Genomic DNA, 18,473 nt, shown 5'->3' with positions numbered 1-18,473 from the left:
ACTACTAACGTATTCGCTAGGACAGTGCGACAAAATTTTGCGTTATTGGGCTATGGCAGCTGACGAGCGACGCGAGTGCCTTTGCTAACAGCACGACATCGCCTGCATCATCTCTTCTGAGCCCGTGACCTTATCGGCTGGACCCTAGACGACCGGAAAACCGTGGCCTGGTCAGATGAGACATGATTTCAGTTGGAAAGAGCTGATGACAGGCTTCGAACGTGGGGAATATCCCACTAAGGTATGGACCAGGTTATCAACACGGCGCTGTGCAAGCTGGTGGTTTCTCCCTAACGGCGTGGGCAGTTTTTACACGGAATGGACTGGGTACTGTGGTCCAACTGAACTGATCATAGACTGTAAATGGTTATGTTCGGCTACTTGGAGACCATTTCTAGCCATTCATGCACTTCATGTTCCCAAACAATGATGGAATTTTTGTGGATAGCTCTGCGCCATGTCACTGGACCACATCTGTTCGCAACTGGTTTGAAGGATATTCTGGACAATTCGAGAGAGTTTTTTTAGCCACTCAGATCGCCCAACATGAATGCCATCGAACATTTAGGGCTCATTTCGTGCACAAAATCCTTCACTGACAACATTTTCGGGATTATGGACGGCTTTAGAGGCAGCGTGGCTCAATATTTTTGCAGGGAACTTCCAACGACTTGTTGAGTCCACGCCACTACACATAGCACATGATATTAGGAGGTATAACATGACTTTCGTCACCGCAGTGTATGTGCGATAAGACGTCGAATGGCCCAGTTCTTCGGGCTGACCGACGTCCATGCCCCCTCGAACCAACAAAAGGGCAGCAACGGGGGAGTTCTTCGGGAAGATCTGCGTCCGCGAGCTGGTCTGGTCTTCGATGGTCAGCGACTTCCAGAAGCGGCCGTGAGTATCCTGACGCTATTGTCAGCAACTGGAACGCCTTTAAACTTGTGTACTTAAACACATGGTCACGTGGCGGTGTGAGTAAGAGAAACAGTGGGCCATATATGACACATAATGATGGAGTTTTAATTATCACCTTGGAAAAATCAAGCTGTGGCCATGGAACGAGGTGATGTTCTCAGCATTCATTCCTTCAGTGCTAGACTTTATGTTCCAATGATCAATAATTTGAAGAAACCTTGGTTGTAGAAGTCTCCATTAAGGTTGTTTAGGAAACATACCGTCTCGAAAATCTCCTCGTCGATATTCTCGAAATGCCTGTAACACAAGGGTTTCTTCGTACGAGGAAAGAGGAGGAAATCACTGGATGACATGTCAGGAGAATACAGGTATGAGGACAGGGGATATGTGGGCCGCATGATAGGCTAAAGAAGCAGAAGACGTGACTGTTCCGTATAAAATGAGCTGGGGCGAATGTCGTAGAGTGAACACACTGCTTTGGACAGCTTAACGCAGCGCTTCATATAGACAGCCTCCCGTAACCTCGACAGCATATTTCGCCAATGTGATCCCGTGGCGGTTTGCCCCTTACGAGCATAATCTGTTAGTATCACACCACGGCAGACACAAAACACGCACACTACCACCGTGCCTACTGCTGGTTAGGTCTTTGCCTTTTTCAGTGGTAATGGATCGACATTCTCACACTACTTGCTTTACATGTACCTCTCGGGGACATAGCAACACACCCAGCAATGATCCATCGTAATTAGGCGTCTAAAGAATTTATCTGTATTGCGTGACACAGATCCAACATTTCCGCTGCAGCCTAGATTGTTGGGCTTCTCGACTGGGTGTGACCAACTGCGGAATCTAGTGAGGGGGCGAATTATGACACGTGGAAAACGTTGTCCAAGATGCTGAATTCTTATCCACGAGTGAGTCTCAGACTTTCTTCTGTCACTTCGGTTGTGACACGCGGGTCTTCGAGAACCAACAACTCCACTTCTCTTGCGAAAGCCAGACCTTGAGTGAGAGTTGCTCTGCCACTTCCATCTTCGTCATTCAGACTTGTCTGATGGCACTGGACGTGTCTACGCCAGGTAACCACTACGATGATATAAAGGGTGTCTCTAACCTTTTGGGTCAAATTGAAACAGGTGATAGTGGGTCCACAACCGATTACATTGAGCGAGGGAACCAGGATCAAAATGCATATTTCTCTCGTTCAGACTTGAGGTTTTTCTGGAGGAAGTAAAATTTTTCTTATATACTGTAGTGCTGTTAGGTGATTTTTTAATGAATTTAGACTCAAGATTGCAAGGACGTTCAAAATCCAGTCACGATAGATTGTGTCCACTAATCGGTGACAATTCAAAACTTAGAGTTAATTACGTAACTCCCAGCCAATAGCCGTTCAGGAGTATATCTGTACTAGTAACAACAGATTAACTGGAAAGAGCCTCAACACAACCGTTAATTACAGGCAAGACATAGTGGCCAGCGACTCATCTACTCGATACTGAAGGTGAATCAGCTATTATTCCAGTGATAGAATCTATAGATGTCTGAGATGTCACTATAATCAGCCTCGGTAACCGTCTTCTACAACATCGGGAGTTTAAGGTTCACAAATTGCTCACCGTGCAATCTTTTCTCGGCAACAGCCAGTTTACATTCGTTATAGAAGAGTAACACTAATAAGTGCAGGTTACTTTCCTTTCTGAGAGATAATTGCGTACAGCCAGTGCCGCTTCAAAATCAACACCAGTCCACCGTGCGGCCTCACACACAATTACCGGTCAAGTCGACTCCCGGTGTCATAACACTGACATAGTCCGTTGTGATCAGCTGTCGAAAGAGGTCCATTACTGACGTAGGTTGGGAAATTCCTGCTCTGATCAAGACCTCAACAAACTTCTGATGTTGTCTGTCATAGCGTAAACACCTTAGTATCACATGGCAGAGATCTGCGATGTCAGTTGGGTGGACTTCGCGCTCAGGAGGTGGCTGAACTTTCATCATATAAAGATGTGAGGGGTAACAGCCGTGACCCTTTCGAATGTGCGTTATAACAGGGGTATGACATCTAGATAGCTTGATTTTGGAGAACCCGGATTTTCACGGAGTATTCGGGTGTATAGCGGCATAATGGACTGTTGTGAGAGCTCCCACATTGTGAACATTCTCGGTGGACCTTTTCCTTTACGTTAGTAACAAAAGTTGTATGCGGAAGGCAAGTGTTGTAAGGTTGGGCATCAATCACACTCTGTTTCGCCATGTGTTCTGCCATCTTGTTACATGTGATACCAGAGCGTCCTTTTATCCAGAGTAACTGGACACATTTATGTTGACTTTCACACTGATAGATTAACTTAATTACATCGAGCACATGGCGGTTATTGTTAAAGCCCCATTACTGCTCTCCCAGGTTTCCCAATGCGCTCACCGAATCGAGTAATAATAAGGATGTCGTTGAACTGATTTTCCTCAATTTGAAGGCCTTCCTTAAATGCTAGAACTTCGGCAAAGAATATTCTGGCTTCCGTAGGTAGCTTAAACATAGCCCAAGGTAGTGGATCTCCGCAGAAGTAAGCAAAGCCGGGGCCCTCGCTGTTTTGGAACCGTCAGTGACATTTTGACCGATGAGGGTCATGTTGATGCCATCAGATGTGAAACGCCAGTGGAAGTAGTGAAAGTTCGATCCGAACCTCTGAAGTGATAGGAGACTGGGACGGTAGTTCAGTACGTCGTATTGCAAGTTAAATGCAGGACGCAGAGTGTTTTTTAGGACGAGGGGTGTCACATATCTTTGGTGTATAAAACTATGAACTAGGAAAGGTAACCTCTGTCCTCAATAAAGCAATTAAGGGTTTTGGAGAAGACGATCAACTGTTTGCGCTGCTCTAGGCTTCTTTCGGCAAACTGGCCAGCATTTTGCAGTGGATGTCGTCATGTCCTGGAGCAGTATTGCTGGTACATTTTAAGACATTCCGCAGACAGTGTTGAGACCTGCCGGCAGAAACGAGGAAAACTGTCCGAGTCTCTGCAGTCGGCAACTCAATTCTCTTTGCCAGTGGATCCGCTTAAGTCGCCTTTCCAGGCAGTGTACGAGGTGCATTCAAGTTCTAAGGCCTCCGATTTTTTTTTCTAATTAACTACTCACCCGAAATCGATGAAACTGGCGTTACTTCTCGACGTAATCGCCCTGCAGACGTACACATTTTTCACAACGCTGACGCCATGATTCCATGGCAGCGGCGTAGGCTTCTTTAAGAGTCTGTTTTGACCAGTGGAAAATCGCTGAGGCAATAGCAGCACGGCTGGTGAATGTGCGGCCACGGAGAGTGTCTTTCATTGTTGGAAAAAGCCAAAAGTCACTAGGAGCCAGGTCAGGTGAGTAGGGAGCATGAGGAATCACTTCAAAGTTGTTATCACGAAGAAACTGTTGCGTAACGTTAGCTCGATGTGCGGGTGCGTTGTCTTGGTGAAACAGCACACGCGCAGCCCTTTCCGGACGTTTTTGTTGCAGTGCAGGAAGGACTTTGTTCTTCAAAACATTTTCGTAGGATGCACCTGTTACCGTAGTGCCCTTTGGAACGCAATGGGTAAAGATTACGCCCTCGCTGTCCCAGAACATGGACACCATCATTTTTTCATCACTGGCGGTTACCCGAAATTTTTTTGGTGGCGGTAAATCTGTGTGCTTCCATTGAGCTGACTGGCGCTTTGTTTCTGGATTGAAAAATGGCATCCACGTCTCATCCATTGTCACAAACGACCAAAAGAAAGTCCCATTCATGCTGTCGTTGCGCGTCAACATTGCTTGGCAACATGCCACATGGGCAGCCATGTGGTCGTCCGTCAGCATTCGTGGCATACCCACCTGGATGACACTTTTCGCATTTTCAGGCCGTGATGCAGGATTGTGTGCACAGAACCCACAGAAATGCCAACTCTGGAGCCAATCTGTTCAACAGTCATTCGGCGATCCCCCAAAACAATTCTCTCCACTTTCTCGATCATGTCGTCAGACCGGCTTGTGCGAGCCCGAGGTTGTTTCGGTTTGTTGTCACACGATGTTCTGCCTTCATTAAACTGTCGCATCCACGAACACACTTTCGATACATCCATAACTCCATCACCACATATCTCCTTCAACTGTCGATGAATTTCAATTGGTTTCACACCACGCAATTTCAGAAAACGAATGATTGCACACTGTTCAAGTAAGGAAAACGTCGCCATTTTAAGTATTTAAAACAGTTCTCATTCTCGCAGCTGGCGGTCAAATTCCATCTGCCGTACGGTGCTGACATCTCTGGGACGTATTGACAATGAACGCGGCCTCATTTTAAAACAATGCGCATGTTTCTATCTCTTTCCAGTCCGGAGAAAAAAAATCGGAGGCCTTAGAACTTGAATGCACCTCGTACTAACTCGGTCGGCCAGAAAAGTGATAGAAATCTCTAAGCAGATATAGGCGAGTGCAATAACCATCGATCGATACATCCACTCGACGGATCAATATTCCTTATCATTATGTATTTTTTTTTAAATTGTACACACATGAACGTGCTATAAGCAGAAGGCTTTCACAGAATACATAAAATTTGTATTTAAGGCTTACCAACTTGTGATCAGAACTACTATGGAATCTGAATTTGCAGTACCAATAACAATAAACAGGACTCAAGAACAGAAGGAAGAGTAGGTGGACAGAGAAGGAGGGAAGGGATGGAAAATGACACAGAGAGTGGGAGGGGGGGAGATGGACAGAGAGGGAGGAAGAAGAGCAGCCGGAGAAGAGGGACAGTGAGGAGATGAGAGAGCAGGAGGAGATGGACGGAGAAAGGAGGGAGAAGGAAATTAGAACATTTATCCAGTTCCCATAGATATTTAGCAATTGCGAAACATCGTCGGGTTCGGCAGTATATAAAAACGAAATTAAGGCGAGAGGGAGAGAGGGAGATTCTTCAGCCGTCATCGTAATACCTACCAACAACAAGCAACAGTACGCCATCCCTAAACGTCTCACCCTTCATCACTCAGAAGTACTGGTCACAATAAGTATTAGTTCTTGTGGCCTGGAGGCTGCACTTTTTGCAGAAACACGTGTTGGCTCTCTCATGGAGATAAAAAAAATGAGCAAAGTGAGGGGCACTGCTCGTTTTTGGTTCTGTTTTAAATCTTAGTTCTCAAAGAATATAATCGACGAAGTTGGCACCACTTTTTGTGGTCAACCTGTGTCTTTTGCGTCAATTATGGAATAACCAGTCTGTGACGTTAAGCTGTTAGGCACTGGCATTTCCTAGTGACCAACTTCACTTTGTATCTGCTTCCTTGTGCTTTAAAGGGGTCAAGTTTCTACAAAGACTGTTTTTAATGGAAGTCGTCATCATGATGATAATTAGCAACTCCTTAGTACAACTAGGTCGGACGTGAGACTTGGTCTCTTACTGTGCAAAATGAAAAGCCGTTTTGAGTATTTGAAAACAAAATTTTGAGGAAAATTTTCGGAGCAAAAAGGGATGACATTAGCGGAGAGTGGAGAAAACTGCATAACGAAGAGGTTCACGAACTCTATTGAAGCCCTGACATAATCAGTATTATTAAATCGCCTAGGCTGCGATGGGTGGGTTACATAGCTCGAATGGATGAGGGCAGGGCAGCGCGCAGAGTACTGGTAGGGCACTTAGAGGGAAAATGTCCTGTAGGGAGACCGACGCACAGATGGGAGGATGATGTGAAGGCTGATTTGAGGAGTCTAGGTATTGAAGGTAAATGGAAGGAAATAGCCCAAGATAGGGTCAGATGGCGAAAATACGTTGCTGCGGTAATGGACTCTCGAGTCCGGTATGACCAGTGAGTGAGTGAGTTAGTACAACTAGATAACAACTCACGAAAATCAGAGGAAAATATGGGTATATCCACGTATCATTATTTATGTATTTTCCGGTTAGCCTCGCTTCACACATCAAACTGAAAGGTAAGTTTTATCACTCATTAATTACTGTAGTTTCTTCATTAATTTTTAGCCTCAAGTGCTTTATTTACTTCATTCTAACTGATTCCAGAATGTTATCATCATCCATCTAACTGTGGCGTCACACATACACACGGTCGATTTTGCATACAACACGAGTGACTGAAACAGACGTGGTACAGGTTATTACTGAGAGAACATCCTATATAAGAGAAACGTGTCCAGACGAACAGACTGTTCCGAAAGTCGTTGTAAGAAGATGGGTTCATTTTATAAGAATGTTGCATCGAGGCCACCTTGTGAGAGGTTGATACATACGACTACATTATGAAATAAAATGAGATGAATCGAGTTGTTCTACTGTACAAGAGAAATAGAGAAGTAGAGTAGAGTAGATTTAGGAATCGTTATGAGTAAGGAATCGGTTTTGAGCCGTGGCTGGCTCGCGTCATCCTTTGTTTTATTATCATTGGTTGCAGTCCAGTGGTGTCTTATTTCTCCCTCAGTTACCGCCATAACATTGCTGTCTTCTCTCCGTGAGTGGCAGCAGCAGCGGATCTCGTTACTAGTACTGCTGTATTATCTTTGGTGTGGCGGATATATTTTCCGGGTGTGCTGTGTGTGGCAGTCTGTCGGCTAAGGTAGAGCAGCGAGGAAGTCTCCGTGGCGCGTAGTCAGGCCGGAGCCGCTCTCGGCGTGCACGCACGGTTGGAGTTGTGAGGCGCTTCTTACGAGGTTACGAAGTTCGTCCCCCACCGATTCTGGACACTAAAGTTGAGTGCTCACTTAACCTACTGTCAAGCCTCAACTGCTATCACATCTCTTCCTTTGAACCTGGTTGTCGCTTTCTGGGAGATTCCATCGAGCAACAACGTGTGTGCATTGAAGTCGGCTATAATTGCAGCCATCTTCCTATGTGGTGTTAACTTAATTTAATTCATTCCTTCATTAATGAAGTGTACCAGCGGTGTTTTCTGCCTTGTGGTCGTTTACGTTCCGGCTACCTGCCATCGTCGTTGACGTAGTTTTCGGCAGTGTATTTTCTTCGCCCTGTTGATGCTGCGTGTGGTTCGACAGCTGTTGTGTTGTTGGTAGTTTTGGGCGTTAATTCTGACTTGGCTGGATTGGGCGCCAGTATACAGAGCGTTGTGCTATTGACATTTTGCTGTCGTTTTGCTGTTCGGGTGCAGCAGAACTGATCTTGTTGGTTGTCGGTCTGGCTGCCTGTCTCACCTAAACGTGCGTGTTACCTCCCCAGGCCGATCCTTGTGCAGTGAGATATTTGATAGAGATCTGTGAGTCACCACGAAAGAGAGTGTACGGACGTTGCACCATTTTTTTCCTTTATTGTTATTTTAATACCTTACAAAAGGTAGGCCGGCAGCGGCCTATCTGCACCGCTCTTCGGCCACAGAATAACAGATAGAAAACATGGAGACAGAAAAACAGACATACATGAATGGTAAAAACAGGAGACATACATAAGAAATGAAATGAGGACGTTCGCGGAAGGCACTGGTTGTACAAGTCAGTTCAGCAGTGCACACAAACGTAGACAAACAGTTTTACACGCGAACGGAGGAGCACACTGAAGAAGAACACTGACGCACGTAGGTGATGAGAACACTGTAGCACATTGGTGATGATCTTTAGTGCACTGAACACACTGATGAGATGGGGGTGGGGCTGCCACTGGGTGCAGGCGACGAACAGGGGGGAAGGAGGGAGATAAGTAGCCAATGGGAGATGGGGGAAGGAGGGAGATAAGTAGCCAATGGGAGATAAGGAGGGAGAGGGAAGGGGAGAGGGTAGGGTTATGTGGGGAAGCCCGGGGTGGGGGGGAGGGAGTGGGAAACTGGGAATGAGGAGGTGGGAGGGAGAAAGGAGGGGGAGAGAGGGAGCCTTGGAGGAAAAGGGGAAGGAAAAGAAGGGGAGGATTAGATCTGATATGAGGGGTATATGGAAGGAACGAGGACATCATCAGGAAGGGGGAGTTGGTGGAAATCACTTCAGTCAAGGGTGTGGAGAGTGTGAAGATGGAGAGCAGGTGGGATGCAAGAGTACAGGCGTGGCAGCGGGTTGGGTGGGAGAGGATGGAAGAGACAAGCAGGTGAGGAGGATCAAACTTGCAGGAGGATCCATATTTGTTTGAGGAAAAGGAAGAGGTGCGGGAAAGGAATCAGGTCATAAAGGATCCACGTCGGGGATGGGAGACGGATGCAATAGGCGAGGCGGAGCGCATGGCATTCAAGGATTTGAAGGGACTTATAGTAGGTGGCAGGGGCAGATATCCAGGTAGGGTGGGCACAACAAAGGATGGGGCAGATGAGGGACTTATGTGGAGGAATGTGGAGGGGTCCAGACCCCATGTTCGGCCGGAGAGGAGTTTGTGGAGATGGAGACGGGTTTGTGCTTGCGTTGCACCATTGCAGGAGTCATACCTATATGTGGCCGACCGGTACATGGGAGATCAGACAGGTTTGCGCCACCTCGTTTCGATGATAACAGACGCTTCACTCAACAACTCACAGTGTTTTTATCGCCGGCAGGTCTGACATTCTGCAAGCGCCTATGAATGTCTGCAATGCTCTGGTTTTTCTCCAAGAGAAATTCAATGACAGCTCTCTACTTTGAAAGCACCCGCCATTTTGAGAGACGACGTATAGGGCCGCCACCTATCAGAACTTCATTGCACTATAGAGACTGAAGCGAAAATATTCCATGATGTCCCACATATTCCGCATTTTTTCAACCGACATTTGCCGAGAAAAAAATATATTACGTTGCATACTGAAAGCCTCTTTTAGATGCGAAAAATCTAGAACAATTGCTAACCTTACTATTCTCCCTTAGTTAAACCCAGAATAATAAGCACCTTGATCATTTGGCCAGATTCATTGCATACAAGCCTAAAGTATGTAGTGGTCCAAAAATATTAATTCAGTCTTATGATTACTCGTAAATAGTCATCAGTCCTTGCGATCTGAATGGGGTTAATAAGAATCTACATAACGGTTAGTTTTAGAATAGTAACTGGTGTTGATTGCATTGCTCAGATAATTGTTCAAAAATAAGATATATAGCAATTTTTAGTGTTAAAATAGTGAACTAGGGTCTGATTCGAAGTCACCGTAAGGTATTATTTCAAAATAAAAATATACATCTGAAAAAATATTAGAATATATTGCAGAATAGTAGCGCTTCATCAGTGATCCTGGGCCCTGTGTACAGCTTCAGACCATAGGGCAAGACCCTGTCAACCGTTCTCGTACCTCGACATTAGCCGAGAAAGATTCAAGTGTCTTGGGCTGATGATAGATGGGGTACTTGCATTCTTCTTCCAAGGTCGACGACGCCAGCAGTTGTTTTCACCCAAGCTTGTCAGTGCAAATAACGCATTCGTACGTCACAGACAACTTACGCAGCTGCAGATGGGACACTCCGCATACTTTGATATAAGAAGGTAAATTTGCTGAGAGCTTACGAAGACAGTGCATAGTCACTGCGGAAGCAGCGAGAGCTGGTGTTACCAGCTGCCCAGCTGTCTCATGCAGGCTGCCTTCAGCTACTCCGGCAAACTGCTGAGGTCATCGGTCCCTTGTTAGTAGCCAGCTGCATCCACAGTACTCACGAGGGAAGCTAGATCAACAAGCTGGGGCAGCAGACCACAAGTCTGCTCGTACTGCATTCCAGTCTCCCCATTATTTTCTGTTTTGTACCAAACATTTGTGTTGTTAAACAGATAATATTTCTTCTGAGAGGAACAACCATAGTAACGATAACTATAGTTCTTCATTCCTAGCGAGGTATAGTTTATTTATTTAATCGAATGGCTAGGGCCCCCCGACGGGCAGGCCGTTCGCCGGATGCCAGTCTTTCAATTTGACGCCACTTCGGCGACCTGCAGTCGATGAGGATGATAGGATGATGATGAGGACAGCACAACACCCAGTCCCTGGGTGGAGAAAATTCGCCGAACCAGCCGGGAGTCGAACTCGGGCTCAGAGAACTGACAATGCGTCACACTGACCATTCAGCTACCAGGGGTGGACAGTGAGGTATAGTAAGGCAACTTGACACCATTGCGTTTGCCTTGCGATGTATACTTTTATAGGCAAGTCAGTCACTTTCCAAAGCGATTGTCGCAAAGCCAGAGCGTGAAGATTGTATTACTTTTCACTACCTGACAATAATTAGTTAACAGCTCCAGCATTTATACTTACATCGAAATAGAGACGGTCTGCATCAAAAAATGTTTCCGAATGGCCTTTCTTTCTAAATGTAAATGAGCTTTGTTTACAGCTCCCATTATTATTAAAAGTCAAATGGGCGTGGCAGAAAGTGGCATACTTATAAAGTGTTCTGTGCAGGTCTGAACAATTTCTTTCATGCTTTTATGGTATCACGACAAATGCTGTTGGCATTCCAATGACCGTGAAAATTTAATAACTGGACTCCAATAACTTTTTAATACATCCTTAAGTGTGTATGTAAATAAATTATTTCTTCACAATTCCATATTATACGTAGCCAGGAATGTAAAACTATGACTATAGTTCATAAGTGTATGCGGGGGGTAGAGGGGGGGGGCGTGGGATGTTGGGGCAAAAAGGGGTCCTTGCCCAGCCTGCAAACCTGTGTACAGTTTGTTATTCTCTCGTATTCCGAGCATTTATTGTGTTTGACTCAACTACAGTTTAAGATTGCTGATTGGGACAATAAATAATGTAGTCTTATCAAATGCTGTATAACAGTTCTCGACGACCTCAACTTTGACTGTCAGATTACAGTTCCAGTGTCAGTCTACACGTGACCTTGAGAGCTGGTATCATGTTACACCTGAGAAAACTGGTCTAGTTATATTCAAGGACATCCTTGGGGACCCTAGTCCAATCGGACCACATCACTCCCCTCCCTCGCTCCCCCAGGATCAAGAAGACTGAAGCTCTCCCTCCCCTTCCTCATCCCTTATAACGAGCGAGAAGAAATGCATAGGAAGCATCATTTGAGGTTTTTTCATACAGTGGGCGTGTCCACGTGTCCTCATGAGATGTCCAGACACCAGTCCCGGGCTGAATAGGAAGACATGTAAATATAATTAACAATAATTGCTATTTTTCAGCCATGAATATTTTTTGCAATTTTACTGATTACCCTAGGGAATTGTTTAATAAATCACATCAGTATATTGAGTTAAACAACTATCACAATGTATTATTTAACAAATTACATTGATCCCCTTGACGTGTTAAATAAATACCTCATTGTGACATGTAAGCACCAGACCTACATCGTCCTTGTATTGCTAGTGTGTGTGTGTGTGTGTGTGTGTGTGTGTGTGTGTGTGTGTGTGTGTGTGACGACATAGAGTATGTTGTAAAAAAAGGACATTTTGCCTAGTGGTAGAAATCCTGTAATATGATGATGTCATGACAGCTTCTGCAAAGTCTCAGTAAATAATAACAAAATTTATGATGAGATTGTTTGACAAAACACTGTTTATAGATTAATGATTTCACAGCAACTTCAGCAAGCACACCTACTACTCATAGTAGTTTTACCAATTTCCTCCCACTTTCAAAGACTCTCAACCAACAACACAATTAGCACAGTGTAATATATTAACAAACATCACACTGCCACAAATACACACAAAGATGATAAGGAACTAACCCCTGCATTATTGACGTGTGATTAGTTGACTTACGCAGATTATGCCAATCTAGTATAATAATATAATCATAAAACAATTGTGGAACAAAGTCTAAGTATGTACACTATTCCCTAAATTTACACTTTAAAAATTACCGCCTCCACCACTGGCATCACACTTTTTTAAAACAAAACTAAGAAAAATACTAGGGATTGTCCCAGCTCACACATGCCACCCTGCAGACAACCAGTACTGCCAGAGTAAGGTACTATTGCTGCTCAAAGTGAAGACTGCTGCTACATGCCAAACAAGTGATATGTCTGTGTGGTAGACAATACTTCACATGGCTGCCACTACCATTGAGCCCAGGCTACAAACGTCGGTCCCTCGTCTGCCCACCTCTCCATCGTATGACAGGAACAGGAGATAAATGCACTTTTTTTTATTAATGACAAATACACCTCTGCTTACAACTGCTGTAAGCACTATGACAAGCACATCCCTCCATTACTATTCACTCCTATTATGTATAGCTAAGCAGAGAGACTGCCACAATTTGAAATGCTCTGCCAGAACCCTACCACCCCAGAGAATCCTCCCCTACACCCATCCCTCTTTTGACCATTAAGAATTAAGCATCCCCTCCATACCACCCACTTTTATTACTGAAGCAAATGTGTGGGTGCATCTTTCTTGCTCTGTTCACCTTAAACACATGATCATCATGAAATACCACCAACAGCAGTGTCAGCCAGCAGCCCTCCCAGTATTGGGACAACCTGCATACCAGTCCACTCTGCATTGTTGCCAGATGTATCCAAGATGGCCCTGATGACGTCATCCAAGATGGCGTCATATAGACTTGGCAATAGTGCATGACATCATCCGAGATGGCAGCTATGACGTCATTCATGATGGCGGATTTTTGGCGGGAAGTTTGAATTTTGATGGGAAAAAGGTCAATTGGGCTACCTTCACTAACCTAACCCACTTCCCCCAGAAAAATGGCGGGAAGTTCAAATTCCAACAGGATAATGCATCACACCACTGTTATCTCTACTAACCAAAGAAAATCGCGGGAAGATAGGTCTCTCGGGCTACCTCCACTAAGTCACCTGACCGCCACTTACCCCTATGAACTGGAGCCAAGTTTGAATTTTGGCAGGAAGATAGGTCACTTGGGTTTTCGCTAACAAGCTAAAAAATTGTGGGAAGATATTTCATTTGTCTTAACCTCAGTTGCCGACCGCCACCTCCTCCTACAAAGGATTCGTGGGAAAAAAGGACTTGTCTTTATTATTTAAACAATTTCATGCAGGTGTGTTCGCAATTGGGTCCACAGCCCAGCTGGCTTAGTTCATTTCACCACCAGCAGAGGGCGCTCTCATGACATGAGGTTATGACGCAAGTACCGTTATTCAAGATGGCAGCACGCAGTGAGTTCACCACGAGGTCCAGACCCCAACTCACTTAGTATATTTAGTCTCCACCAGAGGGCGCTACCGTGATGTCAGGTGATGACGCAAGTACTGTTATTCAAGATTGGGGCACACATTTTGTTCTCCATGTGCTCTACGACACAGCCACTGTGCGAACCCATTACGTAATCCAAGATCGTCTGCTCTCTCTCTCACACGTTCATAACGGGATACGTGGCACGTGTATGGCCAGCGAGTGCACGACTGATGACGTCATAGCCTCCAGTTAGCACGTTCATACTCACGCCACAGATAGTCTCCTGCAAATACCCTAACGAATGTAAATGAACACATGAGACACCCACATAGCGCATCTAATGTGTTAATTACCTAAGTAGTTAATTCCAATTCAATTTTAATTATATTCCATAAATCAATATACTATTTCGATATTCAATTATAAAATCAGAATTTTCACCTATTCCCACAAGGAGTGTAATGTTCTTTCATTCATGATGTAGCACCCCCCCATCGCTAGAGTGCTGCATTCCTATTGGCTACTGCATTATTCATGTGATTCTACATCATAGAACTCCAGATGGTGGTCTGTAAGGGGAAAATGGCACGAAAATGACTCAGGCTGCGCTGGGCTGCTCGGGAGGGTAAGGAAGGAGTGCACTCTATTTATTTTTGAACATTTTATTTATCACGCTGACACAAAAGACATGCTTGGGTCCATCTCACACATCCCACGGACCAAACAAATCCTAATTTTCCGAAATAATTTCATTACACACTTCCAGACCCCTCCTAAATAATGCAGCTCAAGGATGTGTAGACACGCTCAGTACATGTAAACTGTCCAAATAATGCATAGCGCAGCATACAGACCTGCTCGAAAAATAATTCGATCAACGCATGCAAGCACCCGCTGCCAACCCCTGTCCAGGAGAGCGCACAGGCAACCCCAACGAAGTGGCGCAGCCTCAGCTGTCAAACTACACACAGGTGCCCTCAGGTATGAGGCGACCACATCCCTTTTCATACTTGATACCAGAGAAATTCCTATCGCAATATGTGGTCACCTAGATGCCGATGATGACGCGACCGGACAGGAGCGAAGACTCATTTACAGAGCGTGGACACTCCAAGCTGAGCCCCATGCATGTGTGGTCGATGCAGCTGACATAAATGGATGGGAGCGCAGACGCGAGCCGCCATCCGACGCAGGTGAAAGGTGCTTCTATTTTCGAGTATACATTTACTGATATATACCGATGTCTCAGAACTCCAAGGTACAGACCCCATACGCAAGACACCTCAAGGCAGCACTTGTCTTTACTACTGGTGATAGAATAACACAGCCTGCTCTCCCCCTAACGGAACATATGAGATGCGTACCCGCCCCAGCATCACTGACACCTCGATGCGAAATGTCTGTGTGGCGACTCGCCATCTAAAACGTTCCCAATGTTATTCTTACACCATATTGCTCTTCACAAAAAATAAGGCCCAAGTCAAACTCTCTGGAATTGTATAATGTCCCAGAAATAGTTAACCCCCGGTTTCTAAATCTCTCAGCTTGCATGCACCAAAATTCCTAACAGAACATGTTTACGAAAATAGTGCCGAATGCAGTCTTCCTCGCGGGCCTAACATGGTACCCAGTCCATCATGTGTTACCCTTCATGATTCCAACATAAGCAAATGATCCCTCCACTATATAGAGGCTCCTATATCACAGCACAAACGATGTGAATGAATCGAGCATTCTGATTGGCTGTTATCGAATTTACCCGCCGAATTACTGATACCGCCGATATCAAAGTACTGTCCGCCTTTTTTTCCATCTGCAGATGAGACTTTCAGCGATTATTTTACACAGATCGTCCTATACCACTCACAATTAAATCATACAAACTACCATACATATCGTCAAATACGGAAAGACTCTTATCGTAGGACACACTCATCTTCTCTAGTCATGCCATAACATAAGCCATAGTAACTTTACAATGCAATATATACACATTTTACACAACGTAAGCCACAAAAACTTTACAATACGTTATATACACATTTTACACAAACAGTGCGGTTATCTTTTATATCTGTACGGCACCCAAAAAAATTATCGTATGCATACACTCACACTGGCTGTATGTTACGATGCTCCCCAGTCCTAGGGAAGCGCCGTCTGCACCGACGATTAAACTTAGCAAAGTGTCATACATATCATCAAATACGGAAAAACTCTTACTCAGCTACACTGTTCTCCCACTGAGGACAGGAGCTTGAATATTGAACTGCAATGTCTACACAATAGAATGAACTCGTATATTTCAAGGGTAGAGTTTCACATACGTTAACGTGCATAAAAGTGTACTATCGTGTACTAACGTCCACTCGTTTACCCTCAGCACAAATGCGTTACTGCTCCTGCTTCCTTGCTTGCTCGCTTTTTTCTACACACATCTCCAGTCTCGGGGATTACAAGAACACACGTATTGTCGCCATAATATTATACCATTTTCGCGGTGCTTCTCGATATAAACCACTAGACAACATCCTACCGACTGCTAGGGCAACATAATTCTCAACATATAGACTGGAAATTATTTCTCTACAACCCCAAACTTTAGCGACGTGCAGCATGCAGTAAACTACTTAGTAACTAGAAACAAATAGAGGAAACTGTTATTTCCACTCTCGAATGCCGATGTCGGTGATGTAACAGATCCCAAATCATCCCTATAATTTACAAGCCAACTAAGGTCTTTCCCATGTCAAGAGAACAGGCAAAAGAGTCTTTCATACACCACAATCGCTCTTCTCTCAATTAAATAAAGGCGCGAAATGTGCACAAGCAGCCAACCGAACGATTTACATATGAGGGAATAACGGTCCAACGCAAACGCACCATCTTCTCAAATTTCCACTTGATCACGAAAGACGCCCAACGCCTACTAAGTATTATTTCACTATTCGGTCGTCTAGAGGACTGCAAAGTTAACTCAGATACATCCCTACACTCCAACAGGCCTATGCATTCGGACAGGTGCTGCTGTTAAGGTGAAACCTGAATCATTACCACCACAGGCCATGCATACATTTAATCATTCTGGAAAGCCAGTCACATATATTTTTTATCATTATACTTACAATTAAATGTTACAATCGCGGTCGCAACTGAACGGAATTCGACAATGAGCGAAGTATCGGAAATACACCCTGCTGTCGACAGTAGCTCTAGAAATGGAAATATCTGTACCTTCCTTACGACTGAACATACTCTTCCCCTTGCTATCACAGCACTCCAAGTCAAATCCATACCATTCTTACCACTGTACATAATCATTTCCTTCCTACAAACACATCCTGTATAAAACCTAATGCTCAAATTCGAACATATGACGCATCCGTTACTACTAAGTATAATACTCCGTCAATAACTGATTGTCTACGATACGAAATAATTCTGAACTAAAATCAACTGTGGGTGAGCATGTCTCTTAGGTTTTTCTTGCCAGTCCTACCACTGTGTCTTAAAAAGAGAGACTTAATCGGCTGAACGTTAAAGAAAAACCGATCGCACCAACTACTGTACCTTACTGTCACAAGCAGTCTTGGTTCTACAGGTGTACACAGGTATCCATGTTAAAAGCTATACCCGCTTTACAAATCGAGGTACGACATGACCTCTGAATGAGGTGATTTTTTCCGGATAAATACCGTCACCATGATCGTACGAATGCGTATTATCCATCCATGATGCAACCTCGTGATAAAATCAGTGAACTTTGAGTGTGATTCTGCTAAGGAACGTGGTATGTAAGCGGTATTTGCAACTCCCTCACACCGCCCCAGCTAGATAATTCTATAGTATTTGTAGTGCATTCTCTCTCGAAACAATATCAGAGCTTCAGCGATATATCGACTGATTGATAAGGAGCACAAGCAGTAATATTAGATGACGTGCCGATTGAGGTCGTAAGAAGAAAAAGTACACTAGCTTCTCAGATCTCTGGTGTTTCGCTATACGCTAGAAATGTTGTAAGTGATTTTGAATCAGGCTTCTCGATTCAAGCACGTACCTGCATCGGATCACACCCACAAGTGAATCATATTTCTCAAACTCCCATATCTCGAAACGAGTCACCTTCTTCGAACCTAGCTGCTACAGTAAAATTCCAACCTGTTTTAGCCAGCCCCTACGCATCTTGCACCTGATTCCATTTCCACATTCGCGCATGTGATCGTTCCATTTTAAGTCGGAACTGAGCAGAAGTCGAAGGAAACCATACCCACCACCTTCTGCAACCCGTGTAGAAACAGAACAACCTGAGTTAGTTCAACAGGACCATGTTTTGACCATTCGACGGAAAAGCGCGCAATATGCTACGTTCCCAAACTACATACAAATACTAGAGATCCGCATCCATTGAAATCAATCAGCCCAACATGCTATCATCGTTTTTCTCTATCCAGCAAACAGAGAAAAATTACGAACTATAGA

Source organism: Schistocerca serialis, chromosome 4 (genome assembly GCF_023864345.2).
Source record: "Schistocerca serialis cubense isolate TAMUIC-IGC-003099 chromosome 4, iqSchSeri2.2, whole genome shotgun sequence".
Classification (NCBI taxonomy): Eukaryota; Metazoa; Arthropoda; class Insecta; order Orthoptera; family Acrididae; genus Schistocerca; species Schistocerca serialis.
Note: the sequence above shows the minus strand (reverse complement) of the source record.